The 20301-nt window shown below is 38.5% G+C and overlaps 1 protein-coding gene across 6 annotated transcripts in view; it reads left to right on the top strand.

Moving 5' to 3' along the window:
* The first annotated feature begins 1388 nt into the window (after positions 1-1388).
* Positions 1389-20301, top strand: part of si:dkey-224e22.2 — a 54889-nt gene continuing 35976 nt past the window's right edge. For 5 of the 6 annotated variants that reach the window (XM_087293556.1, XM_087293558.1, XM_087293560.1 and 2 more), the window contains exon 1: positions 1389-1469. The gene's annotated coding sequence lies outside the window, so the exon portion shown is untranslated. Of the gene's footprint in view, positions 1470-4367; positions 4466-20301 lie in introns of all 6 variants that reach the window. The other variant, XM_087293557.1, reaches the window with a different exon arrangement.

Raw genomic sequence — 20301 nt, forward strand, 5'->3', positions numbered from 1 at the left:
CTTAAGATTAAGTGAGCTAAGTTATTAGCTAGTCTACTTAAAATGTAGCTTAACTACACTAAAAGCTTTCCCTGGGAAATGTAGCAAGCTAAGCTACTTTTGCCAAGTTTTGCCATATAAGCTATTTTTGCAATTTTCAATTTCAAATCGAAGAACTTAAATCCAAGTCAATCACATCTTAGTCATCAGTAAAACTGTCAATGAATCATGAGACAGAATTGCTCCGTTCAGTTATTTACTGTTAATAGGATGCTGGACCAAACAGAAACAAACTTTAGTATATAACAGCAAAAACCAAACATCCAATAGAGCCAGGTGTTACACATTTAAAATACTATAGCAATTTATAGTAAAGGGAATTTTAAAAGGAATAAGTCTTGTATTATAATGATATTTACAGCTTCTCATTAATGAATTGCATTACATAATGTAGTATAACTATCATGAACTAAGAGCAATAACCATAGTATACTACTGTCTATATATATAAACAAATTAATTTGAGTGCTTCACAATTGTGTAGTTAAAAAAACATTAGAGTACTTACTATAAATTACAGCAGTATTTTTTGAGCACAGCATCAGAATTAAGGTTATTGCGTTTTAACGTGCTTCTCCGGTTATGGGAATCCTCCTTCAGAAATAACTACTCTTCCTTGATTCTTTTTACAATGAGCAAATTCTTCATGTTAGCCTAATTGGATGGCAAAGTCACGACTAGAGCGAGAGGTGGCAGTAATGCACCATAAAGTTTTTGTCGACCACTGAAAAACAGGAAGATGAAATCATCATTATCGCCATCATATGGATTTGCTTTCATCGGCAAGACATCGGCCTTAACGCTCTGTGAATGTCGGTGCTGTCACTCATTGATCCGTGATTGGTAAATGTAGCTCGTGAGGATGCTACTGCACTACTTTACTAGTAAAAAAATTGCTCGCTACTGAAAAGCTATTTAATGTTGAAATGACGCTGCTGCCTTACACCGCCTGTCACATTTACGTGCGCATGAATATAAATCTATATGGTGAAAAGTGCAGTGTGACCGTGGCTTAACTATTGACTGTTACCATCAACTCTTTTGTTTGCAACAAGTTGAAGGACATTGACTGATGACAGAATTTTCGTTTCAGAGTTACACTGTACAAATGTATTATTGTTATATATTGCTGCCTTAAATTAAGTTAAATTAAACGGATTTAACAGCATTAAATCAAAACAGACAAACTTCATGTTCCATTGTCTTCAGACATCATTTAAGTCAGGGGTGTCCACACTCGGTCCTAGAGCGCCGGTGTCCTGGAGAGTTTAGCACCAATCCTAATCAAGCACACCTGAACCAGCTAATCAAGCTCTTGCTAGATATACTAGAAACGTCCTGGCAGGTGTGTAGAAACAAGTTAAAGCTAAACTTAGCAGGACGCCGGCTCCCCAGGACCGAGTTTGGACATCTCTGATTTATTCTTTAAGGTACATAAAAATATACGCTGTGATTTCACTGTCCACATGTTTTGTACTGTGTAAGAGAGGTTCACAAAGTAGTAATATTCTGTGCAAGTGAGCTGGCAAGTACTGCTCTGTTTTGCAGAAACTGATATTTTGAAGAATGTTCAGTCTGTTTCTGTAAATTATGAAAGTGAATTATTATGGTCAACTTATGGTGTTTCCACAACTTGAAGGTTTGATGTGATTAAACAAACTCTAATGCCATTGCTCTATATAATTCTTTTGCATGCACATCAAAAAAGTGTCTTGCTGTGGCAGACAACTTATTTAGATTGGTGTGAAACTGCTGACGCTCTTGTGACTTGTTAGAATTTTTTTAAGCGTTTCACAAGTTCTACATATAAATTTTGCTTTTATAATGTATGCAGGGTGACACGCTGGCTCAGTGATTAGCACTTTCGCCTCACAGCAAGTTTGAATCGCTGGTTCGAGTTCCGGCTGGGTCAGTAGGCATTTCTGTGCGGAGTTTGCGTGTTCTCCTCGTGTTGAGTTTCCTCTGGGTGTTCCAGTTTCTCCAACAGTCCAAAGATATAGGTGAATTGAATAAACTAAATAGGTCGTGTTAATGTGAGGGTGTATGGGTGTTTTCCAGTACTCTGTTGCAGCTGGAAGGGCATTCGCTGTGGAAAGCATATTCTAGATAAGTTGGCAGTTCATTCCGCTGTGGCGACACCCGTTGAATAAATGGACTAAGCCACAGGAAAATGAATGATGATCTAACCCTAACCCTTTCTCAGCCAGGGCTTAAACCAGTGATCTTCATGCTGTGAGGCGGCAACCCTACCCACTGCGCCACCGTGACGCCCTATGTGATTATTAGTGTTGAATTTTTTAAAATACTTCTTGCAGGGTTTCCGCAAGGTTTTAAAGTCCTAAAAAGTTTCAAATTTAAACATAAAAAATGTTAAGCCTTAAAAGTCTTAAATTTGCTCTTCCAGGTCTTAAATATTTTGCACAGGTCTTATTTTGCCAATGTCAATGTAACTCTACATCTAATGCTCACTTTAATTCTTTTTGTTGTTTGGTTTTTGTGATGTTGTAGATGTTGTATTTTACTAGTCCAATTGTAATTTGCAGTATTACAGCTACAAATGAAACCAACATGCAATGGCCGATCAGCTTTCTGTTATTGAACTCTGTGCGCGCAGCGAATATGGTGTTACTGCAGTTTGCGGAGGCTCGCTTTGAGTGCGCACAACGTGATTTTGGCTGGCGGATTGCAGGAATGAGACTCGAGCGAACAGCGCCTCGTTTCGTTTGAGTTGAATATGAAACACTGAAGAGATTTTGTCTGAAACCGTACGACTGTACAGACGCCATTATGATCCGTCCATGCGTGATCACGGGGAAAACCAGATGAACAGTAATTCTTAGATAGAAATTGTAACAGCAGTGGGAAAGGAGAAAAGCTTTTGTTAAGTTTGAAAAAACTTGAGGCATAAGCTTGTTAAAGCCAAAAGAGGTCATGACAAGTGACCCATGTACACAATTACAGGTGCCAGGCGAAAGTATAGATGTTTTTTTTCTGTAGGTAAATGGTGCATCTAACCTGTCTTCAGTGCTGTTCATGTTGAATACATTTATTTGCCACTAATTTTTTTGTTTGTTTGTTTGTTTTTTGCATTTTCTCTTTGTTTATGTGGGTTTTTGATATTGTAATATAGGTCTTAAATTTAATACTTAATGGTCCTAAAGTCTTAAATTCGACATTATGATATCTGCAGAAACCCTGTTTTGGTTTGGCATTGCAGTATGAACCCCAATCTAACAGTACCAAATTTTGTAATTTATTCTGGACAAGATTAAATAAACTATAACTGAGCATAACTAAAGCACATAAAAAGTGTTGTCAGGATATTCCTTGTTAAATCAAATCATAAACCTTACTTATAAAAGGTGTAGTTGACTTCTTTAGTGATGCGCTCTACACGCCTTCAATTCATTCAAAACCTGTTTAACCTGCTTGGGGAGAACGTTTCAGATTAAAAAATATATATATATATTAAAAATGCTGCATTGTGTTCAGCTTAGGCCAGTTGTTGTTACCATTCTTCAAATATTTTATGTGTTACACACAAGCCTTTTTGGCTTTGACCAACATGACTAAGCAAAATGTATTCTTTTAATATTTTGTGATCACTCATTCAGAGTCATCATGCCCTTTGATACTGTGGTGAAATATTTCAAGCTGGTCATGTGAATTCAACACGATGACGAAGCAGAAACTGCCTGGTTTAAAAATGGCTTTTAAAAGCTGCGCTCCATACTGAGCTATACACATATTCTGATGACCCTCCATAGATTCCCTGCAAAGTTTGGTTGAAATTTTATTGAGATGAACAAACCAGCAGACTTCAGTTATCTAGGATTCATTTGTGCTGCCACTCTCATGTCTTATTTGAAAGTTGTAATGTTTTGGTCACACGGTGGCTCAGTGGTTTGGTGTTAGAACAAGGGGTGAGGATGGGAATTTCATATTGAGTTACTCCCTAAGAAAGTAACTAGTTACATTACTTAGTTACTTTTTGTAGTATGTAATGCATTACGTTACGTTAAATAGAGTTCCGTTTTAAATTGTTAATTAATTAAACCAAAAAGTAACTCAAATGTTGATCTTTTTTTTTTTTACGTAATGCACTACTTTACTCGTTACTTACGAAAGTATTGTTACTATGCTTGTAATGTGTTACACCTAAAGCTGCGGTCACATTAGAGCTTGAGCATGCGATACTACCTTTTTAAAAGAGCGATTGCTCAATGTTTTAAATTTCTGTCCAGAGATGTCATGTTTTGATCCTCGATTGGTCTCACGCAGTCAAGTGATGCGAATTTTTTTTTTTTTTTTTTTTTTTTTCCCCGCAGGTCAGAGTTCACCAAGCTTGAAGTTTTCTGCAAAAAACTTCTTTGAGTTTCTGCAAAACTTGATGCATGACCCTGCATTTCCTGTCTGACACATTCACGTGCGTATGAATGGAAGTCTATGGGAGGTAAAGCCCAGTGTGACCGCAGCTTAACACTGTTTGTGACATTAGATTGATGTTTGAACAAGGAGCGAGGTGGTGAGGATGGTAGTTTCATATTGAGTTACTCCACAAAGCAGTAACTAATTTCTTAGTTACTTTTTATAGTACACAATGCATTACCTTACTTTTTGTGTTACTTTTTCTGACCTGGTTGAGGCTTGATCTCTTTCAGAACTTTAAGGGGGTTTATTCTCTAATTTAGTTTTACATAGAGGAGCTCTACAATTAACAATGGACAGTTTCACCTTTATTTACCTTTAATAAAAACTCATCTCTATTAAGACAATCCACTTTTACTTTTCTTCTTCCATGTGTTGAAAATGATGCGAATGTCATCACTGAAATGTAAGGCTCTACTATCTTCGTTTCTGTCTGTTGCTTGATTTAATCTGACTACGTTATATTTTATACAGCAATTTAGTTTCTAAAAGCAAAGTAAAAAGTAACTCAAATTTTATTACTTCAGTTGTTTATGTAATGCAGTACTTAAAAAAAGTAATTTTATACTTGTGATGTGTACCCAACAGTATTTGTGACATGAGATTGGTGTTTGAACAAGGAGTGAGGATGGTAGTTTTATTGGTAGTTACCGTTCTCGTGTTTCCTGGATTGTTCTGAGAAACGTCTTTCATCAGTCTTGTGATAAAAGATTGGCATGTCTGCCATTGTTATCTGTGATGCTTTGTTGTGCCTGTCCTGGCATTGCCTATTACATTTAGCGATGCATGTAAAAAATGTAATACCAAACGAACAGCACATTTTATGTATATATTCAAAACTGAGACTAGCATGCACAGAACATTCATTTCAAGTTTATTTGTACAGTGATTTTTGCATTAATTATTGTTTCACAAAAAGTGCACATTACTGCATTACAATCAAACGAGGTTATTTGAGGAATTGCTGCCTTTCTAACAGCTGGAACCAGTCTGGCCATTCTCCTCTGGTATCAACAAGGCATTTGCGTCTACAGAACTGCCGCTCACTGGATATTTTCTCTTTTTCGGACCATTCTCTGTAAACCCTAGAGATGGTCTGTGCGTGAACGTCCCATTAGATCAGCAGTTTCTGAAATACTCAGACCAGCTCATCTGGCACCAACGACCATGCCACGTTCAGTCACTTAAATCCCCTTTCTTCCCCATTCTGATGCTCAGTTTAAACTGCAGCAGATCGTCTTGACCATGTCTACATGCCTAAATGCATCGGGTTGCTGCCATGTGCTGATTAGAAATTTGCGTTACGAGCAGATGGGCAGGTGTACCTAATAAAGTGGCCTGTGAGTGTAAGCAACATCCGAGTGTACTTGTTTAACGATTTCATATTTGCAGATTGTTATATCATTTACAGAATACACATGTATTCATGATGAATAATATTCGTTGTTTTACATTTTAAGACACGTTGTCATTTTTATATCTAAATAGTGCCTAGTTAACCACTCAACATGCTGATTGTGTGTTTTAACAGGGATTTCAGAGGACTGACAGTTTTATTGTTTGCTCTTGAAAACAAAGAAGGCAGAAGCACAGAGCTCTCAGCTATGAGGAAGCTGGCGAGGAAACATGTAATTATTGCGACATGTGTAGACTAGTTACTGGCATGTCGCATAACTTTCAAGAAGCTTTCATGGTTCCAAGAAGAATGGGAATTGATTGCATTTTTGGTTTGCCTTCTTACTTTCAGCAGCACATTCTTCAGAAGTATTGTACATCACTGATCTGTTTTGACCATATTTTGGTGATAGGCATCTGTGAGTTATCTGGTAACAGTATCGGCAGCTCGTCCTCCAGTTCCTCAACATTTCATGGTGGTTGTGGTGATGACGTGCAAACCTGCTTTGCTTATTGCAAACACGCAATGCTTGATTGGGATCATGTCAGGTGAATTTGGAGGCCTGTGGTTGCTTCATCACACAAATGTGATCCAGGGCTGTTTAAAGGTACATGAAGTAATGTGCAGTTTTGTATTTAATGTTTAATGTAATCTCAACTACAACAAGACACGGTCAGACATATAGTAGCTCCTCCCCTTTAAAAAAAAAACAGTCAATAGCCTTTAGTTTTTTAGCTCAGCTCTGCCAAAGAGAGTGGTTGAGCTCAAGCGCATCAAATGAAGCATCTTGAAGGGGCGGGGCATGTCAGTGTAACAGGTATGAAAATTATAATTCGCTTTAAGTATAGAATTACACAAAATATGTATTTTATCTAATGTGTTAGTAAGTGTACCTGAGGTGTTTGTTAGTGTGTGTCTTTAAATTTCTAAGGGAGCTCACGCCGTTTAATTTCCTGTTTTGCACCCGCCTCTTCCCTTTCTGCACTGACTACGCCTGGGAGAGATGGGTGTCTGCTAAGCTCCAATTAATCTTTAATCATCTTTACTTTATAAATAACTTTTAAAGCCAGTTTTCATGTTTAAATAATATTTATACCTTTATTTTTCACATATTTCATTATTTTTGTGTTCTCACTTAAATTGAGGTTTTGATTGACTTTAGCCTAACTGAAGCATGTGAATGCTAAATGCATTGCACTTTACTTTAACAGAAAAGCTGTAAGGGCGAAGACACACTGTAAAAGCTGTGCTTTTTGGTTTATTCTCAGGTATTTTTTGTCACTTTGTTAATATTGTTTAAAGTTGTTCTATCTCTTTCCATCTCTCTAACTTTCTGCACTGACTACGCATGGGAGAAAAAAGCTGTAAGGGCGAAGACACACTGTAAAAGCTGTGCTTTTTGGTTTATTCTCACGGAGTAAAGAGCCGTCACAACTGCAGATCTCCGACTGGTTATTCCTTAATAAAACAAAGAAAACACAACGCAGAACCGGTTACATCAGATACTACAGAGCATCTGATTGATCAGAATATTTGAGAAACTGAAGTATAAAGCTGCGGTCACACTAGAGTTTAATAATGCGAAATTCTGTCGTGCGGCGTTGCGAATAGGGCTGGGATTAAATGAGAGGGGTCTGGCTGCAGACCTGGTGCAGTGCAATCTGGGCTGCATCCAATGTTTTTTGATGGGCTCACCTAAACCTACAGTGACGTCACTAGCTTCATTTGAGTGCATTGTGTCTGACATTGCATCGCTGAGTGATGCAGTCTCAGCTTGCATCATAAAGGCTGCATCCAGATACTATTGGAATAAACAAGGTTATTTAGCATTAAAAAAGCGAGCAATGCTCCATGTTTTCAATTTCTGTCCAGAGACGTCATGTTTTGATCCTCGATTGCTCTCACGCAGTCAAGTGATGCGATTTCACAGGTCTGAGTTCACCAAGCTTGAACTTTGCACTAAACTTGACGGCTGACCCTGCGTTTCCGGTCTGACACATTCGCGTGCAGATGAATGGAAGTCTATGGGAAGAAAAGCTCAGTGTGACCGCAGCTTTAGTCTTCTTCTATGGTACACTTTAAGCCTCAAGATTGCCTTTAATGATATAAACCTGTACCTTTTTGAAAACCTTTCCTATGACGGGGAAAAAAAGCACAGTGTACAGCTGACTTAAACTTCTGTGCAGAAGTCTGCAATGAACTGTGTTCGGTGACGCATTGCCCTGGTCACCACTGCTGTACCTGCTGGTGATTTGTTGCTCTTGTGGCTTTATCATATTATTACACTGCAATACTAGAATTTAGTGTGGAATTATTTAATTTACACTGCAGCTTTTCACCTTCGCCACCAACACCTACTCACTGTGATGGCCAATGTAAATAAATACAAATAATCGCATATTAAACATTTCCACGGAAACAAGAATTACGTTTGTCACAGTAACATTTTATTTGCATATAGAGGTAGTTGAGGGAAAGTTTGATTTATATTACTGTTGTTGTAATGCATAACGTGAGATCTGTGGTGAACATGACAAGACAAATCTTCACAGGTTGCTCTGTGATGTTAGACACACCCATATTTTAAGTTATGCTATGCTGTAAAACAAAACATTCATGTACTGTCATGTTTACTCTGTCATGTCTCCTTATTTGTAAAACCCTTAGGAAAAACTTTTAATAGGACTTCTAGGTTTGGAATTTACCCATCACTGCTAGCTCACATTGTTTATCTTGAGATGCTAATTCAAGGAAAAAAGTTAGTTTGGAAATCTGAACATTTCTTCTTTGATGATGGCTTGGGCAAAATATCCTTAACCAAGCAAGATATGGCGAGGGGAAACGCTAAATTAAAACACTATTAAATGCTTCAGCTGGATATAATGTTTCAATAAGTACCGTTGGTAGAATTAATAATGTTATTATCATTGTTTTATTTGATATGGGCATCACAAATGCATTTAATAACAGATTATTCAGATATAGAGGAAGCATTTGTGTTATTACATTAAAGGTGCAGTAGGTGATTGTCTTCAGACTCCTTTTTGTTGTGCTGGTTGAAAGTCTCTTCACATTTCAATAGTAAATGATCTAAATGTATTTATATGTATTTTTATATTCTGGGTGAGGCATAAAACTAAAAACAGTTCATCCAATTAAAATAATGTCCGGCTGACATCTCCCATAGTTCCGATAAATAGCCCAAACTGTGTCAACAAATGTAGATTTGTACATCTGCACACCTCTGTTTATGGAGATCTGCTGTTAAAAACAAAAGCGGTAACAACAAATTCTGAATCAAAACTTTTTAATATCCTGAATCAGTATTGGAGTTACTTTTGCACGCTGGAGGAAGGACAACACCATGGCTGAAGTATTTCTTTTAGACAGGTAATGTTATGCTTTAAAACTCTTTTAGTCACGCAAAGCTGATGTAGATTGTGTTATGAGTTCAGTGTCGCAGCACTGAAATCTTCCGGCGAAAGATTGATGTGACTATTTTCAGTTTCATAAGGGACATTTTCAGACGTACCTGAAGAGCGGTGGGGGTGAGTTGCGTGCGACATACCTGAAGACCTAGGATGCGGGGGAGAGGGGTGTGCAACGTATTTAAGGACCGGGCAGGAGACACACGATTTTCGGGAGATTATCATTCATTTGCGGGCAACCAGCAGTCTCTATGCATATGCGGGATACTCCCGCAAGATCCGAGAGACCTGGGATGTCTGCCTTTTACAGCATCGATAATGTCTTTTTTTTTTTTTGTCTTTTTTTTTTATTTATTTATTTTTTATTAATTTTATTTATTTTAACAACAAAACATCAGTAAAAGTTGCTATTCCACCTAGCCTGCCAGCCTGATCTCACGAGGAAACGTAAGTATTTTTACGTTTTGTCAGTTTGGTGGCTAATTCGTACGAGTTCGGTTGTACGAAAATGTAAGATTTTAAAAAAGGAGGCGTGGCACCCAACCGCACCCCTAACCACAACCGTCATTGGGTGATGAGCAAATCATACTAAATTATATTGTACGAATTCATACGAATTAGCCGCTAAATCAAAAAGTTCCAAACTGTCGTGAGATTGTGTTGAGCCTGCTTTACTGAGGTCAAGTTGATTTTATATTTACATTATTTTATTTTTGAACAATGACAGCCTGTGACGTCCTCCCTATTACCGCTACTCTGAATATTTTCTCTGAAATAGCATGCAAGTATGGCTTAGTAATAAGTGTAATTCCTGCACACCGCTGGCCAACAACTAAGCATACAGTAGTTGCTTAAGGACAGCGTGCATGAGACAGTGACACTATTAATCCTTACATGCATGAAATACTGCATATTATAACAAGTTTTGTTGCTAACTACACAACTGAAAATGTGCTACATATAATACAGTTTTTGGTTGGTTGGCTTGTGGTTAAAAAAGGTGAGAAAACAGTCTGTCATCTCACAGCAAGCAGTTTGCTGATTCGAGTCTTGGCACAGGGAGTTGGCATTTCTGTGTGGAGTTAGCATGCTCTCCACGTGTTGGCATGGGTTTTCTCTGGGTGCTCTGGTTCCCCCACAGTCCAGACACGTTATATAGGTGAATTGGATGAACTAAATTGACCATTGTGTGTGTGTGTGTGTGTGAATATGAGAGTGTACGGGTGTTTCCTATTACTTACTTGCAGCTGGAAGGGCATCCGCTGTATAAAACATATGCTGGATATGTTGGCGGTTCATTCTGAGGTTGTGACCCCGGGACTAAGCCGAAGGAAAATGAATGTATAATAATAATCATAGCATAGCTAGCAAAAAGATTCTTTATTAGCATCAGACACAAAGGTGTGACAACCCTGTAATATGAGATTTTTTTTGTTTTTAAACACTATTTAAGTCCTATTTAAGTCCTACACAGTCATATCCTATTGTACTCTCATTTTAAATTAGTAGGTAAAGCATTGCTGGGTGTTGGCCTTGGACTGATCAAACAAGAATGTGAACACTAATTAAAGTGGCTTTAGGATTTATCTGATGCCTGCTAATTAATTCAGAAATCAATGCAGGATTCTTCAAACAATTTAAAAACAATTAAAGATAATTCAAGGATCTGCTTTCTTAGAACTACACAGTGATATCATTGCATAGGTTTCTGGTCTGTTTGGTTCCTCTTTTGGCTGCTAGTATATTGTGTTCTAGAAAAAAGATCTCCTCTGATAATAGAAAAGCATTTTAGGTTTGATTTCACCCACTTAAAATCTTAAATTCCCGTCCAGAATGATGCCAAGATACTTTAATTTAGGGCTTAGCGATATTGCAAAAAATTATCACTATATCTCGTTTCATACAATTCGAAAAAAAAAAAAAAAAAAAAAATATATATATATATATATATATATATATATATATATATATATATATATATATATATATATATATATATATATATATATATATATATATATATATAACAGTTCTGTCTGGATCTTGAATCTGATTGGCTGATAGCCGTGATGTATTTAAGTAATATCAGCATCCGTACAGCCTCTTTACACTTTGTGTATTACTCCGCCCACATACAGCCAGCAACAAGCAGACACTACAGTTTGACAAATATTACTGCGGTTAGACACCCAAACATAAGTCTAATGTAGTTGTTTAGATTGCAACTATGCAGTTTATTTGCAAGAATAGTGCCTATTTTAAAATTTTTACAATTTCTGAGAACTCGTTCGCAGCCAAAGACAGTTGATGTGTCTATCCACAAGATGGCGCCAGAACCGTATAATAAGCCCTTCCACAGTGTAGCTGAAAAACGGAAGCTTCGTGGTTTTTAAGGTGGACGGGATAGTCAATAAGAAGCTGTGAATAAGTAGCTGGATTGAGCCTTGTCCCTCCTTATCGCAAACACAACAGCAGTCTGGTGAGAAATCTCTGTAGACGGATAGCATTTCTTGTCACGTTCAGCCTTATAATCTTAAAATGTGAGCAAAATTTGCCGTTTTATCATCACCTTAAGAGGGTCACACACCAGAAGCACCACTTACGCTATAGAGAGTCATTCAAATACTAGCTCTAAAGTGACGTTGGTGAATAAGTAACGGCTTCTGCTGTTCTGACGTCAGCTGCAGATGTGTAGGAAAGGCAGAGGTAGTTCCTAATACGTTTTAGACTCACTGTGTTTGATTTTTCTTTTTTATGTACAAGATTAAACTGTTGTATAAACGCAATATCACACTCGTAGCCGTATGCTATGGCTGTATATCAGCACTGGTGGGGCGCTAAGGCACTCGGTCACGCATGCCTCCCACCAGTGCTGATATACAGCCATAGCACACGGCTACGAGTGTGATATTACTCAATAATTGAATATTTTTAAACAATAAATTTAGAAATATTAAAAAAAAAATATATATATATATATATTTTTTTTTTATTTAACCACTTTATTTTAATTTACAACATTACTAACGCAAATAGTTTTAAAAGTCAAAAACAAAAATATTATTGGGGCATCACGGTGGCGCAGTGGGTAGCATGATCGTCTCACAGGTGTGAGGTGACAGTGCTAACCACTGAGCCACCAAGTTAAATCTGGCAACTGGAGCCATCTAGGAATATTATGTAATGCCTGTCAGATGCTAATCTGTCAGGCTAGGTGTTTTACCAGATTAATGACTGTGTCATCCACAAACACCAAGCAGCTGACACCCAGACAAACAAACTACTAGCTCATTTATGTACATTGTAAACAACAATGGGTCAAGTATAGACCTTTGTGGAACGCTCATGTTGTTAGCACACACAGGTGACTTCACCCCATTGACCTTCACACATTTTCTGTGTCGTGCCAAAAATAACCCGACCCAAAGCTGCGGAAGCCATTTTAAACTGATTGTATTTATTCTGTAAAATACAATGATTAACAGCATCAAGGGCTTTCTTGAAAGTACACAAGCTGTCACTAACTGGGGTGTTATCATTTCAAAAGGCACACATTTGTACATAAAGGGCCCATTTTGATCCGTTAACCCTTGAGCACTGTTTTTATTTCCAACCGTTTCGTCATGTTCGGGATGAAAACATCCACCAAATCCACTAAACTGCTGTAAAAATGCATCACCATTAATATATTTTTTTTGCATAAATCTGATCAACAACCTCAGTCTTGATCAAAACTACTAAATGTTTTTAAATATTTACAGGATCTTAAACTTTTAATTCCCAAATTCACAAATGATGACGCTGATTTGGTGGAATAAAACACAAAATGACGTATTTTCAATATAAAATGTAATTGTAGTCTCCCTAATTTACTGTTGGTGGCTTTTTTTGCCCCATTGACCTCCATTATAACCACATTTTTTGATTGCAAAGCCATGACACCATAATCAAGCGTTTTTGATTTGTTGGTGGTTTTCACTGTTGGGAAAAGGTAAAATTTGGCACCATTATCCCTTAAGGTAGGTCTGTGCAAAAACAAACAAACAAAAAAAAGTGTAGTTTCTGGATTTTATATGGAGTATAACAGCAAATTATTATATGTGTGTCTGTGAGTGTGTGTGACTTTAGGTACAAAGGATATACTAATATGTACCTTTTTAAGGTATCAACTTCCATCAATATCTTAAACTATTTTATGGCACTGATGTATTGTTTTGTTTAAGTCACTGAAACATGCAGTTCATACATGCAATTTGTCCAAGATTAGCCTTAAACCTTGTCTTTGAAGCCGGGGGTAAATGTTCAACTAATTACTCAGTGTCAATCTTCTCCAGATCCTTTGTATCTTCAGGTAGAACAGGCCGATCTTTCATGAGGACAACTACTATTTTAAGTTTTGTCAGTTTAGTGGGTAAGTCTTGTGAAAATGTTAATTTTTTAAAGGGCTGACAACAAACCCCATCCCTAATCCCAACCATACACTCCAAAAAATGGCATTGGCTGTTTGTTCAGACTACTTATTTAAAATGAGCTGAAATAATACACATTTTTTAGGGTTTTGGTGAGCAACTTAAATGTTTTATTTTCAATCCACTTAATTTTGTAAAAATTGTAATAGGTTAACTCATCTCCTTCATGTTGTCCAGTGGCGTAGCAGACCGGCCCGCAGGGCATGCACACCTCTAAATAAGTCACTCACCTACGCGAAATCATAAGCACCCCCAACCGTCTTCACTTTGCGTGATCATAAGAATCATGATACGAAAAAGAGAAAATTTCCAGTGAGCGGCAGTTCTGTGGCCGCAATTGCCTTGTTGATGCCGAAGGTCAGAGGAGAATGGCCAGACTGGTTCCAGCTGATAGAAAGGCAACAGTAACTCAAATAACCACTCGTTATAATCGAGGTCAGCAGAAGAGCATCTCTGAACACACAACACGTCCAACCTTGAGGCAGATGGGCTACAACAGCAGACGACTACACCGGGTGCCACTCCTGTCATCTACGAACAGGAAACTGGGGCTACAATTCGCACAGGAACACCAAAATTAGACAATAGAAGATTGGAGAAACGTTGCCTGGTCTGAGTCTCGATTTTTGTTGCGACATTCGGATGGGGGGATAGAATTTGGCTTCAACAACATAAAAGCATGGATCCATCCTGCTTTGTATCAATTTTTCAGGCTGGTGGTGGTGGTGTAATGGTGTGGGGGATATTTTCTTAGCACACTTTGGGCCCATTAGTACCATTTGAGCATCATGTCAACACCACAGCCTACCAGAGTATTGTTGCTAACTATGTCCATTCCTTTATGACCACAGTGTACTCATCTTCTGATGGCTACTTCTTGCAGGATAATGCACCATAAAGCGCAAATAATCTCAGACTGGTTTCTTGAACATGACAGTGAGTTCACTGTACTCAAATGGCCTCCACAGTCACCAGAACTCAATCGAATAAAGCATTTTTGAGATGTGGTGGAACGGGAGATTGGCATCATGGATGTGCAGCCGACAAATCTGCAGCAACTAAGTGATGCTATCATGTCAATATGGAGCAAAATTTCTGAGGTCTGAGGAATGTTTCCAGTCCCTTGTTGAATCTATGCCACGAAGGATTAAGGCGTTTCTGAATGCAAAAGAGGGTCCAACCCGGTACTAGTAAGGTGGTGAGTGTATATAAATGTATGTTTTACTCATACTTGTGTTTGTGTCAACCTAAGTTTGTCACTAGAACATTTTCTGCGGCATTACTCTGAAATGAGAGCATACATTATAATACACAGACAGCAGATGCAGCTTTTTGTGATGTTTACATTACTTTTCCATATACCGTCTCAGCTGCTCTCTGGTTTCTCCTCGTCCACAGAGACTTTTTGACCCAGGGGACGCTGGTGTTATCTAGTCCCTTCCCCATGAGACTCATTACTGGACCAATCTTAACAGACAATCGAAAAACGAATGAGAATTTCAAGGAATGCGAGTCGCTTTCAAGGAAAGTCTCTTTCATTCATTTTCCTTCAGCTTAGTCTATTTATTTATCAGGGGTCGCCACAGGGGAATGAATGCCTAGTATTTCAGTACATGTTTTACACAGCGGATACTCTTCCTGCAAACACCCATACACACTCATCCACACACACATACACTACAGCCAATTTAGTTTATTTAATTCACCTATACCCGTATGTCTTTGGACTGTGGGGGGAAACCGGAGCACCCAGAGGAAACCCACACCAACACGGGGAGAACATGCAAACTCCACACAGAAATGCCAACTGACTCATCCGGGACTCAAACCAGTGACCTTGTTGCTGTGAGGCGACAGAAATTCAAATAGCAGTAATTTCTTAATGAACCAAGTGCAGACAGGTTAAGAAACAGTAACCGCAGATGAATACACTACAATTACAACAATTACACAAAACAATGTACTATGTGCATGGAAAGTTCTGGGCACTTATTTAGGTAAGTGACCCAGTTTAAATGTGTTTTAAGTGTCAGGTGTGCCAGAATGTGTTTGTGACGTTTCAGCTCACAATAGTCCTCAGATCATCTACCAGGGGTCACCAATCTCGTTTCTGGAGGTCTGGTGCCCTGCAGGGTTTATCTCCAACTTGCCTCAACACACCTGCCTGGGTGTTTCAAGTATACCTAGTAAGAGCTTGATTAGCTTGTTCAGGTGGTTTGATTAGGATTGGAGCTAAAACCTGCAGGACACCGGCCCTCCAGAAACAAATTTGGTGATCCCTGATTTATACTGTAGCATGCTTTAAAAAACCTTTTGCATGAGAAAGCACTTTGTATTCACATGAACAAATGAACTGCTGTTTCCACCCCTCCCATGTAAGAGTAAAGCCTCATGTGTCTCCAAAAATGTCAAAACCTCAGTTTGGTCCCACATGACACTGCAGTTTCATTATGAGTGTTTACTATCTGCAACAGTTTTAAAGCCTCCTTGTGCTTTTTGATGGTGGTGAGGAGAGGAGACCTCCTTATATGATTGCAAAGCCCTTTGGGTGTATGGCAGTACACAAAAAAAAATCCTAAAATGTCAATTCTATCATCCTTTACACACCCTCGAATTATTCCAAACCAGTTTTTTTTTGGTTCTGTTTAATACCGGAACAAACAGTATTTTAATAATGTTGGAAACCTAAAACCATTGACTTTCTTAAATATATAATTAAAAAACAGTTGCTGAAAGTTTATATTGGATTTGTGCATTAATGTTGTTTATGTTCTTCTGTTGAACACAAAATTAGATATTTTGAAAAATGTTGTAAACCTTCTATAATAGTTACTCCTACTATGGATGTCAATGGTTACAGGTTTTAATTAATTTATTCGTTCCTTTTCGTTCGACTTAGTCCCTTTATTCATCGAGAGTTGCCACCGCGGAATGATTCGCCAACTTATCTAGCGTACGTTTTACACAGCGGATGCCCTTCCAGCTGCAACCCATCACTGGGAAACATCCATAGACACTCAGTAACGCACATACTCCAAGGACAATTAAGCCTATCCAATTAATCTAAAGGGCATATTTTTAGACTGTGGGGGAAACTGCAGCACCCAGAGGAAACCCATGCGAACACTGAGAGAACATGCAAACTCCACTCAGAAATGCCAACTGGCCTGGACTCGAATCAGCGACCCTCCTGCTGTGAGGGAAGTGGTAAGCACTAAGCCACCGTGACGCCATTGCAGGTTTTAAACTTTCTTCAAAATATCTTCTATAGTGTTCAAAAGAAAAAAGACAGGACCCTGCTGAAAAATCCAGCTTAAACCAGCCTAGGCTGGTTGGCTGGTTTTAGCTGGTCGGCCAGGCTGGTTTTAGAGGGGTTTTGGCCACTTCCAGGCTGGTTTCCAGCCATTTCCAGCCTGGTCTTAGCTGGTCAGGCTGGGAGATGACCAGCTAAAACCAGCTTGACCAGCCTAGCCAAGCTGGGAGCCCAGCCAAAACCAGCTATATCCAGCTTAAACCAGGCTGGTCAAGCTGGTTTTAGTTGGATTTGGCTGGTCATTTTCCAGCCTGACCAGCTAAGACCAGGCTGGACATGGCTGGAAACCAGCCTGGAAATGGCCAAAACCCCTCTAAAACCAGGCTGGTCAACCAGCTAAAACCAGCCTAGGCTGGTTTAAGCTGGATTTTTCTGCAGGGGATTAAGGCAGTTCTGAAGGCAAAAGAGGGCCCAACCCACTACTAGTAAGGTGTACCTAATAAAGTGGCCGGTGTTTGTATATTAATGTTTTAAGCACGTTTGTCACTCGACGTTGTTTCAAAAACATTACTTTTGATAACATTCTGGGAATGTTCCCTGTTAGCTGCGATTACCAAATGAAGCAATTATAATGACAAGACACACTTTCAATTGGCACCAAATCTATTGAATAGCAGCAGACTTTATAAACTCTGACCGAAATCTGCTTGCTGTGTGAGGGTCATTGTTAAATATAGTAAATAACCGTGTTTGTTCCGCATCAGATGTGACAGAGGTAGTCGAAACCGCATTCAGTTGCGTTTGGAGTGCAACAATGTGGTCTCAATGCAATCGCACAGCCATAAACCACCCACTTCTCGTTCACTGACCTTATTCTTGAATATAACGAGATGTGAGGTTGAAGTACACTGGCAAAAAGCACAATGCTCTTACCTGTGCTGATTCATATCTGTAAAAATGTAGATATTTATTTGTAGCTTCATAGTTGGTTCAATAATCCTTCACAACGCGAGGAGGGGAGAGAAAGTGGCCTGATAATATTAAAAAACGAACATGATGATAATGATGATTAAGTAGTCGAGATTTATTTTAGGATATTAGGTGTTGCTCTTTTTTTTCATTAATAAATTATCTGAGTTGTGCTGTCTGTGTACATCTGAGGTACTTTGATTGCACACATGCACTAGTAGCATGAGTGTGACTCTATCGCCCTCTGGAGACATGAAGTGTGTCCGACCATTTTCTTTGTTTTTATTTTCATAAAATGTTGGCTTTATAGTCTCACAACCACTGGATGTGGACATTTTTAATTTTGCTGGAGAGTCAAAAAGAGTCTTCCAAATCAGTCCTTGTTAATTTTTTTAAAAATAAAAGCTTCTTTATGTGCGTTGATGCATTCATGAAGAACATGATAGTTCACAAGGAAACTTTTTTCCGCACCATTTACTCACCCTAAAGTGGTTCTAAATATGAATTTCATTAGTTCATTCATTTTCTATTCAGCTTAGTCCCTTTATTAATAATTTTTACACGGCGGATGCCCTTCCAGCCGCAGCCCATCTCTGGGAATAAACATGAATGTACACCCTAAATAATGTGTGATGCTTGTCAAAACTACTTATTTAAAATGAGCTGAAACAACGTCATTTTTGAGTGTTTTTAGGGGGACAGATTGTTTTAATTTTAATCAACTAAAAGTTAACAAAGTCTAACTAATCAAAGTCTAACTAATCAACAAAGTCACGCATGGTACAAAAGCACTAAGGGCTTTAAAAAAGTTTGCGCATGGTGTAACAGGGTTGTGCTTATTCTCATTCTGGGTGTGTTTTGAGCATAAAGTGCATTGAATCAATCAGAGTCTCATCTCACAGAGTCCTTTGTGTCGTGCCATGCCCATTTGCAGGCACGTGCACACATAGGGCTCAACCTGTACAGTGCACATGCCCTTTTTAGTCTTGTATAGAAAGTGCCTTTCCTAAGTGATCAAAAGTGCCCCCGCGATGCGACACACCTTCCGTCCGGCCCTTCAGTACCTGCGCGACAACACCCCCCTCCCTTCCCCGTTTTACAGTAAGCGCGCGACACCACCGTTCTTCAGTACGTGCGCGGCAACAACCCCCCCCTCCCCCATCCGGTCTTCAAAATATGTATCCTGCACATGGCCTTTGTGCGGTCTCTGCACGGGCCTGCCCATTAGTCATTTTCATGGCTGACTTTATAAGTGGAAAAACTGAACTAGCGAGCAAACAGTTAAACAGACCGTCTGCAGCACGAGGATAAAAAACGAGCCTCCTTCATTCAGCCTCTTTACTTTTTCTTTACTTTTACTCTTTACGTTACGCCTTTACTTTCTTGAGTAAGGAAACTTATTTAATTTACATATTTAATTTAGTTTATTAAGCGCAAATAAATTCAGTTCTAATTTCCAGCAAACGAATAAATGAATATTAATAATGAAGTGTGGTCAAAAATCTGAGTTTTATCCAAACACAGTGTTCGGACCTGCATAGGCACATAACTAACGCACTCTGTGCTGGACTTTAGACCTGGGGTCCGTTCTTCGTACATGGATTACTCAATTAGCTGAATGTGGATATTGACGATTTGACACGATCCTGGATCGTTTAGTTCTTCTAAACTCATCTGAGACTCGTTTTAATGGCAACAGTTCTGGTAGCTCAACCTGCTTGGGAGGAGGCTCATTTCATATTTGGATTATGAACAGGATTAAATCGGGTCAATTTAAGCAAAGATAATATTGAAAGGATGTCCCGAATGCTGATATTTGCTTACAGTAGTTATATACACATAAGAAAATAGTAAATATATATTTTTAACTATATATGTGTGTGTGTGTGTGTGTGTGTGTGTGTGTGTGTGTGTGTGTGTGTGTGTGTGTGTGTGTGTATATATAAATGTAAAACGAATGCAATCTGCTCTTCGAAATAAAAGTACAAAGGCAGAGAAAATTTATTGTTATGAACTTTTAGATACAAACGCGTACATGCACAATATTTGACTTTAAAAAAAAAAAGGGGGGTAATCATTTATGCAGTCATTCACATGTTTTAACCGCTATATGCCAGTGGTTTGATGCTTAGCAAAAGTTGCAGACACCTTTACCGTTAATTAATTTATAGTTATTCCCTACGCTGATTTAAAAAAAAATTGAGTGGGCCAAGGCTACTATAATAAAGAGGATCTTTTCTAAATGTAGAACAAAATACATAGATATGCATTTAAATACATGATGAAAACTCTTGACACATGAAAGTGTAAAGCCTGCAG

Source organism: Danio rerio, chromosome 18 (assembly GCF_052040795.2).
Source record: "Danio rerio strain M-AB ecotype USA chromosome 18, GRCz13ab, whole genome shotgun sequence".
In the NCBI taxonomy this organism is placed as follows: Eukaryota; Metazoa; Chordata; class Actinopteri; order Cypriniformes; family Danionidae; genus Danio; species Danio rerio.